This window comes from Durio zibethinus, chromosome 26 (genome assembly GCF_047325235.1).
Source record: "Durio zibethinus cultivar Kanyao isolate XHJ-2024 chromosome 26, ASM4732523v1, whole genome shotgun sequence".
NCBI classification, from domain to species: domain Eukaryota; kingdom Viridiplantae; phylum Streptophyta; class Magnoliopsida; order Malvales; family Malvaceae; genus Durio; species Durio zibethinus.
The window spans coordinates 11,943,735-11,956,795 of NC_143187.1; the positions used below are offsets into that span (position 1 = coordinate 11,943,735).

General features: G+C 33.2%; 1 pseudogene across 1 annotated transcript in view; it reads left to right on the plus strand.

Moving 5' to 3' along the window:
• Positions 1-12,322, plus strand: part of LOC111275168 (beta-glucosidase 46-like) — a 35,241-nt pseudogene extending 22,919 nt beyond the window's left edge. The window contains exons 4-12 of the transcript XR_016333939.1: positions 9,955-10,030; positions 10,127-10,201; positions 10,298-10,385; positions 10,479-10,731; positions 10,824-10,939; positions 11,033-11,287; positions 11,363-11,465; positions 11,539-11,647; positions 11,958-12,322. The product of XR_016333939.1 is annotated as a beta-glucosidase 46-like (transcript). The remainder of the gene's footprint in view (positions 1-9,954; positions 10,031-10,126; positions 10,202-10,297; positions 10,386-10,478; positions 10,732-10,823; positions 10,940-11,032; positions 11,288-11,362; positions 11,466-11,538; positions 11,648-11,957) is intronic.
• The last annotated feature ends 739 nt before the right edge of the window (positions 12,323-13,061 follow it).

The window sequence follows — 13,061 nt, forward strand, 5'->3', positions numbered from 1 at the left end:
AGGGATTATCAACCTTACCCACCACAAAGATACTTTTCATATTATCCTACTGTTTATAACACTTCCTCTTACCCATATCAATCATTCCCACAGTCATCTTATCCCCAAACCTATCAACCCTATTTTAGGCCTAAAAATTGCATATATAATCTTAACACTCAACCTACTACCTCAAGACCTCAGACCCGTCCAGCTAGCCCAATTGGTGGATCATGGGAGGAACGAACTACTCACGAAAAGTCTGTATTCAATCCAATCCCCATGACCTATACAGAGTTATATCATGAGCTTTACAACAGTCATTTGATTGCTCCTAACAAATTAGAGCCACTTAAGCCATCTTACCCTAAATGGTATGATCCTACAGCCTATTATGAATATTATTATGGGATTACTGGTCATTTCACTAAAAATTACACTGCCTTAAAACACAAAGTGCAATGGCTGATTAAAGATGGAATGATTAGTTTCGATACAATAGGGTTAACTGCACCAAACGTTAACGGTAATCTTTTGCCTAATCATAATATGAATGCTTTGAGTGAGGAACAAAAACATCATTTGAAAAGAAAAATGACAGATATTAAGACACCTCTCAGTCAATTGTTTGATACTTTATGGAGTGCCGACATGATACAACCAATGAGTACGTATAGTTATCATGAAGCATATATAGTAGGCACTAGTTATAAATATCATAATGGAGCAATTGGTCACTCTGTTAAAGCTTGTGAGTAGTTTCGTCAAGAGATACAAAAGCTCTTGAATGCATACCAGATGAAAGTCTATGAAGAGGGAGAAGACTCAAAGAGTGTGAAAGTATCCATGACTGACAAGCCTGCAAAGTTTTTTTCAAAGCCAGTGACAATTCACTGTGGTAACAAGCCAAAGTTAGTCATAGACAAACTCATTCTCAGGCCAATAACTTTTAAAGTTTAGACTCAATTCCCATATAGGGATGATAAAGTTATACCCCGAAAATATGATTGTGATACAGTAGTTCAGGGGTAAGAGAAGAATGTCTCTAAGACTGACACCGTCACTATAATTAGTGCAAAAGGCATTACCCGAAGTGAAAGATGCTACACTCCAAAAATATTAGAGAAGGTTAGAAAAAAAAAGCTAAGGTAATAGAAGAGCGAAACAACCCTGAAGTGGAACCTAAAGAGGATCGTTCGGAGTCAGTATAAAAAAAAGCTTATAAATTTTTAAAGCTGGTAAAATATAGTGAATATTCAGTTGTTGAACAGTTGAATAAAATGCCAACATAAATCTCATTATTATCATTACTGTTAAATTCAAAATCACATCGAAATGCCTTGTTGAAAGTGTTAAACTAAGCATATATGGCACATAATGTATGTATCAAATATATGAACCACCTAGCTAAAAATCTAGTCATGTCAAATTATATTTCATTCAGTGATGATGAGATTTCCTCGGAGGGAGGAAGAGGTGCCAAGGCTCTGCATATCCCGATCAAGTACAAGAGTCATATTATAGCCAATGTCCTTATTGATAATGGCTCTACTATCAATGTCATGCCTATGTCAACTTTGGCAAGGCTATCCATTGATTATTCTCATATGAAAAATAGTCAAATGATCGTTCAAGCTTTTGATGGGACCAAAAAAAAGTACTAGGAGATATCGAGCTATTTTTACAAATTGAGCCATGCATTTTTAATGTAAAGTTTCAAGTAATGGATATCTCTCCATCTTATAGTTATCTTAGGAAGGTCATGGATTCACATGACAAGGGCTGTTTTTTCTACTCTACACCAAAAAATTAAGTTCAATAAGGAAGGCAAGTTAGTGGTAGTGTTTGAAAAAGAGGACATGCTAGTGACTTAACCATTGAATGCTTCATATGTGAAAGCTACTGAGAAAGCGGTGGAATGTTCCTATCGATCTTTTGAGCTGTTTAATTATATGGGTGAAAAACTTAAAAATCAACTCTTTTCAAAGATAATGATGAGCAAAGTCATCAAAAAGGGTTGGTATCCAAGAATAGGGCTGGGTAAGAACTTACAAGAAATAAGAGAGCCTCAAACAGTAATGAACAATAGTGAAAGGCTAGGCTTAGGCTATAAAATAACAGAATGAGAGATCAGGAGAAGACCAGTAGGTAAAATAATAAGATTAATGATCATCCCACACTTATACAAGACTTTCAAGCTTGAAGGATTCATGTACCTAAATGCAGAAAAAAGTATGGAAAAGGCATTCACCCAGTTGATCATCCATGCTATTGAAGATGAAATAGAGCTTGAACAAGAAGGGTGGGTCTGCCCTTGTTCGCCAGATTATAAGCTGAACAATTAGAGTACCATTAAGATGCCCTATACCTTTGAGACAATGCAATGTAATTGTACATCCCAATAACTATTGCCCAAGGCATTAGGGTGACCTTTCTTATTTGGGCTATTTATCTTTTATTATTTTAATAAAGATTAAGAATGATGCATTTTCATTCGTTTCTTCTTGTGCCTTCATTATTACCATTTTTACATTTTTCAAACACATCTTGTCAACATATCCCATTTCATTCAATTTTAGGTCTTTAAATGAATAAAAAGATAATTATGATAACGATCAAGAGGTTAATTTTGAGAATTTAATTAACACTGATAAATTTGATAATGAAGATGATTCTGAAGAGTATGTTATACCTTTAGATCTAATGAGATTGATTAAATAAAAAAATAAGCCAATTGAGCCTCATCAGGAGATAACTAACTTGATGAATTTAAGAGATAAAAAAATAAAAAAAAGATTAAAATTGGCACTTCACTTTCATCAAGAGATAGGTAACGTTTGAAGGATCTACTTTGAAAATTCATAGATGTATTTGTTTGGTCTTACAAGGATATGTTAGGATTGAGTACGAAGATAATAGAGCATAGATTACCTTTGAAGTCAGAATGTAAGTCAGTACAATAGAAACTGAAGAGAATGAAGCCTAAAATGCTACTAAAGATCAAAGAATAGGTGAAAAAGCAGTTTGATATAGGTTTCTTGCAAGTGGCTAAGTATCCAAAATGGGTGGTCAATATAGTACCAATTCATAAGAAATATGAAAAGGTTAGGATGCGTGTAGACTATCGTCACTTGAATAAGGTTAGCCCAAAAGATAACATTCTTTTACCTCATATTGACACAGTAGTAGATAACACGGTTAAACATTCAATGTTTTTCTTTATGGATGGATTCTTAAGATATAATCAGATAAAAATGGCTACAGACAATATGGAGAAGACCACTTTCGTGACCATATGGGGAACCTTTTGCTACAAAGTCATACCTTTTGGGTTAAAAAATATTGGGGCAACGTACCAAAGAGTCAAGATGACATTTTTTCATGACATGATGCATAGAGAGATTAAGGTGTATATGGACGATATGATTACAAAATCTTATGAAAATGAAGATCATGTTATCAACCTTAAAAAGTTATTTGAAAGGTTGAAAAAATTCCAACTCAAGTTGAAACCAGCCAAGTGCACCTTCGGGGCAAAGTCAGGGAAGTTGCTAAGCTTTGTGGTAAGTAAAAAAAAGATTGAAGTTGATCCAGATAAAATACGGGTCATTCAAAATTTGTCCCCTCCGAGTACACCAAAAGAAGTTTGAGATTTTCTGAGAAGATTGAACTACATTTTGCGGTTCATATCCCAGCTTACTTATAAATGTGATCCCATTTTTAAGCTTTTTCGTAAGAATAATCCTGGAGAATGGAACGAGAAATGCCAAGTGGCTTTTGATAAAATTAAGCAATACTTGTCAAATCCTCCAGTGTTGGTGTCACCTGTTTCAGGAAAACTTTTAATTTTATACCTGACAATGTGTTAGAATTCAATGGGATGTGTGCTGGGCAACAATATGAATATGGTCGAAAAGAGAGAGTTATTTATTATGTGAGTAAAAAATTCACAGAATATACGTCCAAGTATTCTTCTTTGAAAAAAATATGTTGTGCATTAGCTTGGACCACCAAAAGACTCAGACAATACATGTTCTATTACACCACTTGACTATAACAGAACTAGATCCAATTAAATACATCTTCGAGAAGCCTTCTTTATTTGAGAGAATTGCTAAGTGGCAAATAATGCTCTTAAAATATGATATCATATATGTAAGCCAAAAGGTAATAAAATTGAGTGCTATAACTGAATTTCTTGTAGATCATGCTGCTGAAGAATACGAACTAATGAGATTGGAGTTTTTTTATGAAGATCTGATAACCGTTTCCCAATTAAAAAAAAAGCATAAAAGAAAGTGTTGGAAGATGTATTTTGATGAAGCTGTCAATGCCTTGGGACATAGAATTGGAGCAATTATGATTTCTCTATAATAATAATATTATCTTATAATAGTGAGGTTAAATTTCAATTGCACAAATAACGTCATTGAATATGAGGCATGTGTCATGGGTTTACAAGTTATTATAGATAGAAAAGTTAAAGCATTAAAAGTGTTTGGGGATTCAGCTCTAGTTATATATCAATTGAAAGGAGAATTAAAGACAAGAGATTCAAAATTCGTTTCATATTACAAGTATATTTTAGAGTTGATAAAATAGTTTAAAGATGTCCAGCTTGATCATTTACCTCGAAAGAAGAATCTAACAGCTAATGTCTTAGCTACTCTGGCTACAATGATCCGAATTAATGATAATACTAACATTCAACCTATCAAGTTAAATGTTAAAGATATGCCAGCTCACTACTCTAATATAAAAAATGAGGAGGATGGGAAGCCTTATGATATCTTACAATATATTAAGAATCAGTAATACCTAGTCCAAGCAATGAAGAATGATAAAAGGGTCATCCGAAGATTAGCTATGAGCTTTTTCCTTGATAAAGATGTTTTGTACAAAAGAAGCTATGATCAAGTATTGTTGAGATACGTAAGTAAAGTTAAGGCAAGAAAAATCATTGAAGATGTGCATGATGAAATATGTGAGTCACATGTTAATGGACATATGATGACAAGACATATCATAAGTAGGGTACTATTGGTTGATAATAAAAAATGATTGTATTGACTATGCTCGTAAATGTCATAAATGCCAGATCTATGCTGACAAGATCCATGCTCTGTCATCTGTTTTACATGTTTTGGCACCACCCTGGTCATTCTCGATGTGGGGCATGGATGTCATTGGTCCTATTATCCCAAAGGCTTCTAATGGGCATAGATTTATTTTCATGATGATAGATTACTTCATGAAATGGGTGGAGGAAGCATCATATGTAAATGTAACACGATCTGTGATTTACAGGTTCATAAAAAGAGAGATCATTTATAGATATAGACTTTCAGAAAACATTATTTTAGATAATGCCAAGAATTTGAATAGCAATATGATGTAAGAAATATGTACCCAATACAAGATCAAGCATCATAACTTGATGTCATACCGTATGAAAATGAATGGGATTATAGAGACAGCTAACAATAATATAAAAAAAATTTTGAGAAGATGACTAAGACCTATAAAGATTGGCATGAAAAGTTATCATTTGTACTGTATGCATATCGAACGTCAGTGTGCACCTCTACTAGGGCAACTTCATTTTTTTTGGTTTATGGGATAGAAACTGTATTGTCAGTAAAAGTAGAGATCTCATCCTTGAGAGTTCTGAAAGAAGTTGAACTAGAAGAGGTTGAATAGGTTTGAGAGCATTATGAACAGTTGAATTTCATTGAGGAAAAGAGTTGATGCCATGGTAAACTATATTAAAAAAGAATGATTAGGGCTCATGATAAAAAATTTGACTTCGTTGTTTTCGAAAAAAAGAGTTGGTCTTGAAAAGAATTCTTTCAACCCAGCATGATAATAGAGAAAAGAACCCTGAATTGAGAAGGGCCATATGTGGTGAAACAGGCTTTCTCAGGTGGAGCGTTGATATTAGCTGTGAAGGATGAAAATGATTTGTCACATCTTATAAATTCTAATGCTGTGAAGAAGTACTATACTTGATAAAAATAAAAAAAATAAAAAATGAAAAACAAAAATTGAAAAAAATAAAGACAAAAGAATGAGTCAAGGCGAAAACCCTGAAAGGGCAATTTGAGTCAAAAAGATGGGTTTATCTAAGTTAAAAACCTGAAAAGATAGTTTAGATAAGAAGCATACAGCATCAAATTTGAAAATTCATTGGCATGAAGGCTAGTAAATTCTGAGGAGCTCTAAGTTGTTAAAGGCATCGGGTGGTTGAGTTTTTTGAAAAAGATTTCGAGATATGTTATCATGATTGTCCGGTTGTTCATTTTTTGGCATTGTCTCCGATACCTATTTTTGTAATTCTTTTTTGGCCAAAGTCTGTCAGTATTTTTGCCAATAAAAGACATTCTACTTCATTTTTTGTGTGTCTCTTCTGTTGACTATTTCTTAATTATTCTTATTATTTTCTCCTCAATACCTTACAATGGAAGAAATGTGTGAATGCATTCTTACTTTTTGAGATTGAAATAATGATTGATAAATGAATAATAGTATGAAAGATTTTACATTACATTGGAAAGGTCGAGAATGATAAAGGCAAATTTGAGATGTTCAGTTCCTAATAAGGACATTTAATTTAGAAAGGGATTTCTTGTAGAAAGAATGTGAGAATTAAATGAAAGAGATGATTGAAAGTTACGCTGACTTGGTATTTGAAAAACAAAGGGTTCGAGGCCCAAGAAAAAGCTTGAGAAACTTGAGTACCACATTTGAATAGAAATTAACTAGTCAGCATTTACATAGCATGCATTGAATTTCGCACGCATTGTATTTCGCACAGCATATACTGCATTCAAAAAAGTATAGTGCATAAATTCAAGAAGTAGGGGTATTCCAGAATCTCACATAAAGAAGACAGATGTGAAGACTTTTTGATTTTTTTATTCTCGTTTGAGAAAAAACTTGTGAAGTAAGTTTCTAATCCTTGGAAAAGGATATCTCTTGGTATCATGATCGATTTGTAAGACCCTTGGGCATAATCTCCTGAAATTCCTTCAAACACGATCTTCGACTCCTTTAGACATGATTGTCAATGAGTAATTTATTTTTTCAAAGTTGTTGAGCCTCTGTTTAAAGAAGCAATTTATTTTTTCAAAGTCGTTGAGCCTCTATTTAAAAGAGATTTATTTATTTCTCCAAAGTCGTTAGCCTATGTTTAGAGGAGCAATTTAGCAATTTATTTTTTCAAAGTCGTTGAGCCTCTGTTTAGAGGAGCAATTTATTTTTTCAAAGTCATTGAGCCTCTGTTTAGAGGAGCTTTATTTATTTCTTCAAAGTCGTTGAGCTTCTATTTAGATGAGCTATGTTTATTTTTTTAAGTCGTTGAGCCTCTGATTAGAGGAGATATGTTTATTTTTTTTAAGTTGTTGAGCCTCTGCTTAGAAGAGCTTTGTTTATGTTTCTCAAAGGCATTGAGCTTCTATTTAGAGGAGCTTTGATCAAAATTTTAACAAAAAAAAAAAAGTCAAGTAGAGTCTTGAATAAGTGTCTACGTCTTTGCACAATTTCTATTTCATAAAAAATATGTAAAGAGGGATAGTTGTAAACACCCAATTTGGTCCAGGCTCGGATTGATTGGGTCTGGTCCAAATGGGTAAGCCCATTTGCATTTTTATTTTTATTTATTTATTTATTATTATTATTATTTATCTATTAATATATTTTTTTATTTATCTATTAATATTTTTATTATTTATCTATTAATATATTTATTTATTTATTTATTATCTATTAGTATATATATATTTATCTTTTTTTTTTTTACTTTATCTTTTTTTATCAATTTTCGGCTGGGATTAGGATAAAAAAAAATTAGAATGTATTCTGCCATGAATTTGGGGGCTGACAGAGTTGAGATTAGATTCAAAGATTGAATCCAAATCCTAAAGAAAATTGGGATTAATTAGAAACTCTTCTGATCAATTCCTATAAATAGATCCATAGATCACAAAGAACAGAGACAGAAACAACATAGAGGTGAAACAGAAGTAAAAAGTGTTTAGAGGTGGTTTAAAATTTTTTAAAAAATTTTTTTGAATTTTTTGGAGTTTTTTTTTTAAAAAGTTTTGAAAAATTTTTAGAATCCGATAAATTTTTCGACGGTATTTGAATTTTTCGACGTGTTTTTGGGCCAACTTTGAAGTTTTCGACGTCTTTTTTTAGATTTCGATAGAACATTCAACCAGAATCTGGGTTCTTTTAGAGAGAAATAGGAGAAAAAAAAGAGGGAAGAGAGAAGGAGGAAGACGCATTTGTTGAAAGACTGAGCTTTTAGCCTTAAATACCCTATTAAAATGATGTCATTTGGGCGTTAGTAAATCAGCGAATCTGCGCGTTTTTGTTTGGGCTGACCCGACCCGTAGCTTAACCTGCATCTGACTTGAATCACCTATTCCTTATTAAGCCGTCGAGCCGAGCCAAGCCATATCCCAAGCCATTTCGTTTCAGCCTCTTTTTGTGCCTTGAGCCAAGTCGATTCCAGCCGCAGAGCCAGGCCGCGTTAAGATTTATTTATTTATTTATTTATTATTACTATTATTATTATTTCTAAATTTGAATTATTTGATATTCTTTTATTTTATTTCTTTTTTTTAAATGATTTTTCTTAAAAATAAAATTCTACAAAAAATATTTTTAGGGAAAAGTTGAAAGTATCAATTTTTCTTAAAATTAAAATTTTACAAAAAAATATTTTTGGAAAAAAGTTAAAAGTATCAATTTTTTTTTAAAGTAAAATTTTTAAAATAAAATTTTCAAAAAAAACATTTTGAAGAAAAGTTAGAATTACCAATTTTCCTTAAAAAAATAAAAATTATCAAAAAAAACATTTTTAAGGAAAAATTGAATGTATCAATTTTTCTTAAAATAAAAATTTTCGAATGCTTTAAGGAAAAGTTGAAAGTATCAATTTTCCTTGTACAAAAGCAATGAGTTTTTTTTTATGAAAAGAAAAGGATTTATATCAAGAGTTGAATCATTATTCCTTTTTTTATTTTTTTTTCTTTTCTTGGATTTTTTTATGTTAAATAATCCAACGATGGAGTCTCTGCAAGTGAAACAGTAGTTTTCTTGCATACTCTTGAGGTGATGAAATTTTTTTAATTTTCTACCAAAAATATTGGAGTTAATTAAGAATAATTTTCAATAATTAATTACTTAGTAAAATTTTTAAGGCTTATCGAATAACACAAAATTAAGCTGGTACCATCTTTCGATGGGTGTTGTGAGGGTGCTATAATCTTCCTCACACGTAATCGAACTCTCGAACCCTGTTCTGGTTAATAGACATAAACCTATTCTTTTAAGGACCCTTAGTCGAGCTTAGGTGTTCTTTGAAGGGATAAATTTTTTAGGTAGTCAATCGCACCTAAACAAAAAATATTGGTAGCGATTCCTTAAGTCAATGTCTAACAATAGGTCATCGGATCTAGACGTTATAATAAATACTATTTAAAATCATTTGGCAAACTTAATAAACAAATAAAAACCGAACATATTTGTGAACAATCCATTAAAAATTGTGTTTGCATACTCCCTTAATCAAAGGCCCCATTTTTCCTTCTCCTTCATTTAATCTTATATTTGGATCGGTTAAGTAATGAATTAATGAATCAAAAAAAATAATCACAAATGACATCCTATTCGGGGAATAATTTGCAAGGAGAATTCACGTTTGCTAACGATCCATTAAAAACTATATTCGCATACTCCCTTAACCAAAGGCCCCATTTTTCCTTCTCCTTCATTTAATCTTAGATTTGGACCGGTTAAGTAATGAATTAATGAATAAAAAAAACAAAAAGAAAATCACAAATGACATCCTATTGAGGAAATAATTTGAAAGGAGAATTCATTCTTTCCAAGATTCAAAACAATCATAATCCGCAAACATCGGGTTAGGAAAATTTACAGATTTTAGTTGTAATGATGTTTTTGATAAAGGGAGACGTTGATCTGATGCATTCACTTGGAGTCAACAGCTATCGATTCTCTATTTCTTGGTCGAGAATTTTACCTCGTAAGTCTTTTGACAGAACCATTGATTTGTAATACTTAAGTTCTGGTTATTTGAAACATGACTTATACTCAAATACATCACGCAATTTCCCAACAGAAGGGAGATTCCGAGAAGTTAATGTAGCCGGTATCAACTTCTACAACAACCTTATTGATGCTCTCCTACTTAAAGGTTTATTTTCCTTTATTGTAGGACGTTTGTTAAGCATACATAGATGAATACCATATCCTGACGGTCATTGGACCTCCGTTTGGACATTTTCTGCAGGCATTAAACCATTTGTAACATTGACGCACTTTGATTTTCCTCAAGAACTTGAGGACAGATATGGAAGTTGGCTGAGTCCTCAATCACAGTGACTATCTTGTTTTCGCCCTTTAATTGACCGCATGTCTGAAAATGGCATGCCACATTGCCACTAATGACTCTATTCTTGTTTCAATCTTAGGGAGGATTTTGCATATTTTGCAGACATCTGCTTTAAGTCCTTTGGACACAGGGTGAAGTATTGGGTCACTTTCAACGAGCCTGATTTCCAAGTCACTTTTGGGTACCGTACAGGAAAATTCCCACCATCACGTTGCTCCTGGCCATTCGGAAATTGTACCTACGGTGATTCAGAGAAGGAGCCCTTTATAGCAGCCCACAATATTATCCTAGCACATACAGCCGCTGTTCATATTTACAGAACCAAATACCAGGTATCAACTAACGCACTAAACTACGCATCCAATTTTCATTAATGATGCAATGTAGGCTTAGTAACATTTCTAAGTTAATGTTAAACGTCTAGGAGATGCAAGGAGGTAGCATTGGAATTGTCTTGCATTGTTCATGGTATGAACCCATCAGCAACTCTATAGCTGACAAGCTAGCAGCTGAAAGAGCTCTATCCTTCTCTATAAATTGGTACTTTTTTCACTATTCTCTTCATCAACTTTTCTATATGCATTTGCATGAATATTCATGTGCTGAATGACAGCTAACTAAACTTATATGCAGGTTTCTAGACCCAATTATATTCGGAAGATATCCTCCTGAAATGCAAAGCATTATAGGATCTATTTTACCTGAATTTTCAACAAGTGAGAAGGAGAAGCTGAAGAAAGGATTGGATTTTATCGGGATTACCACTATGCGAGTTACTATGTCCATGATTGCATGTTCTCTGTGTGTGAACCAGGATCAGGAACCTCAAAGACAGAAGGATTTTGGGCAAAAAGTTTAGAGAAAAATGGAACCCCTCTTGGCGAACTTGTATGTAACCTTAATTTATGACAACTGTGCTGCATTGCAATTTAAGCTAATAGCTGAAGCTTTTCCACTGTGCAGACTGAGCTGGATTGGCTGAATGTTTACCCCCAAGGAATGGAGAAGATTGTAACCTATATTAAAGAGAGATACAATAACATACCCATGATCATTACTGAAAATGGTAGGAGAGACCATAGGTGTCATTTAAATGCAAAACTTGTCTGTATACTCATAATGTATCGTGTTCCATGTAGGATATGGTGATGTGAACAAGGCAGATTCCACAACTGAAGAACTTTTACATGATGTCAAACGAGTGCAGTACATTGCTGGACACTTGAATGCACTGTCAACAGCAATCAGGTGAGAATAAAAACTAAAATCTGTGGTTTATTAGAAAAACCTGAACAAACCTTTATCACAGTACTGTTATATTGATTCGAACCAGCCTTTACATCGGTCATTGGGTAAGTGGCTTCCTACTACATCCTTTTGCAAGCTTCTTAGTACTTATGCGGTTCATAATTTGCCTAGTCTAGCTTCATATATGAGACAACCTCTGGTCCATAGAATAGCCTTACTACGCTGAAAAGCTGGAAATGTGAGCAATCTTAATTAGGTTGCTGTGACATTGAAGATAAGGGATTAATCTTGTTCTCTTGAATGCTATCAGGAAAGAAGCAGATGTGAGGGGTTACTTTGCATGGTCTTTGCTAGACAACTTCGAATGGAATTTTGGATATACGGTTCGATTCGGACTTTACCATGTTGACTATAAGACCCTGACGAGAAGACCAAAATTGTCAGCAACTTGGTATAAAAAATTCATCTCAGAGCATGGCAAAGTAAAAGACCAGAGAGCAGAACATGCTCAGAATCACCCTTACTACAACTAGCCTGCTCCTAGAATCTTTTCTCAAACAATGTTGGGGTTAGGCAAAATTATGTTGTGATAAAAATCATAGGAACAATCGTTTCTTTCAGGGTCGGCGTTATATTATCTTGGGCAAATAAATATTTCTCCCTTTTTCACTACCAGCACCAAAAACTTATCACTAGGTACTAGTAAATGTAAATTTTTAGTTTACTCCGTTTAATTTATAGTAGACAAGAGAACATGGACTCTAAATTCATAATGATTCCAAGTGCATGTAGTATACATGCAAGCGAGACAGGAGACCAGATCCATTAGTAATTTTGACCAACTCTACACTGAAAATCTGCAATGCTTGTCCAAGCAAGGGGAGAAAATATTTTTAACCTGAATACAACTCTGTAAATTACTAAATTGGAATTTTAGAAAGTCGACTATACCTGGTAATAACTACTTGCAATAAATTATTGCTGCCCTCCAAATTTTCTGTTTGGCAAGTTGATTTCGACTATAGGTCTTGAATTATTGATTCCTGACGCCTCCTCTTCTATATCTTCAACTGAAATTTCTGTTTAACTGGCATATATACATCTATAACTTTATCGCATCCGCTGGAGTATGCATGTTGGATATTGCTAGATGATATTAAAATTGGTAGTATTAAAAATCATCTGAAAGACTGCTGATAATTTTGAGATTATAATACAGCAGAGTTGAAGTTACATCAAATCGCCAATAATCATACATTTTATTGATAGCAGAACGTTGGATTCTTATCTTCAATGATCAAATTTACTATCCAGTAACTTCAAATAGTAAAAAAAAAAATGTTACTCCAAATCTATATCCAATCCCATCATTATTGTGACAGCTCCAGGAAACGGACGTAAGGGAATAATCCAA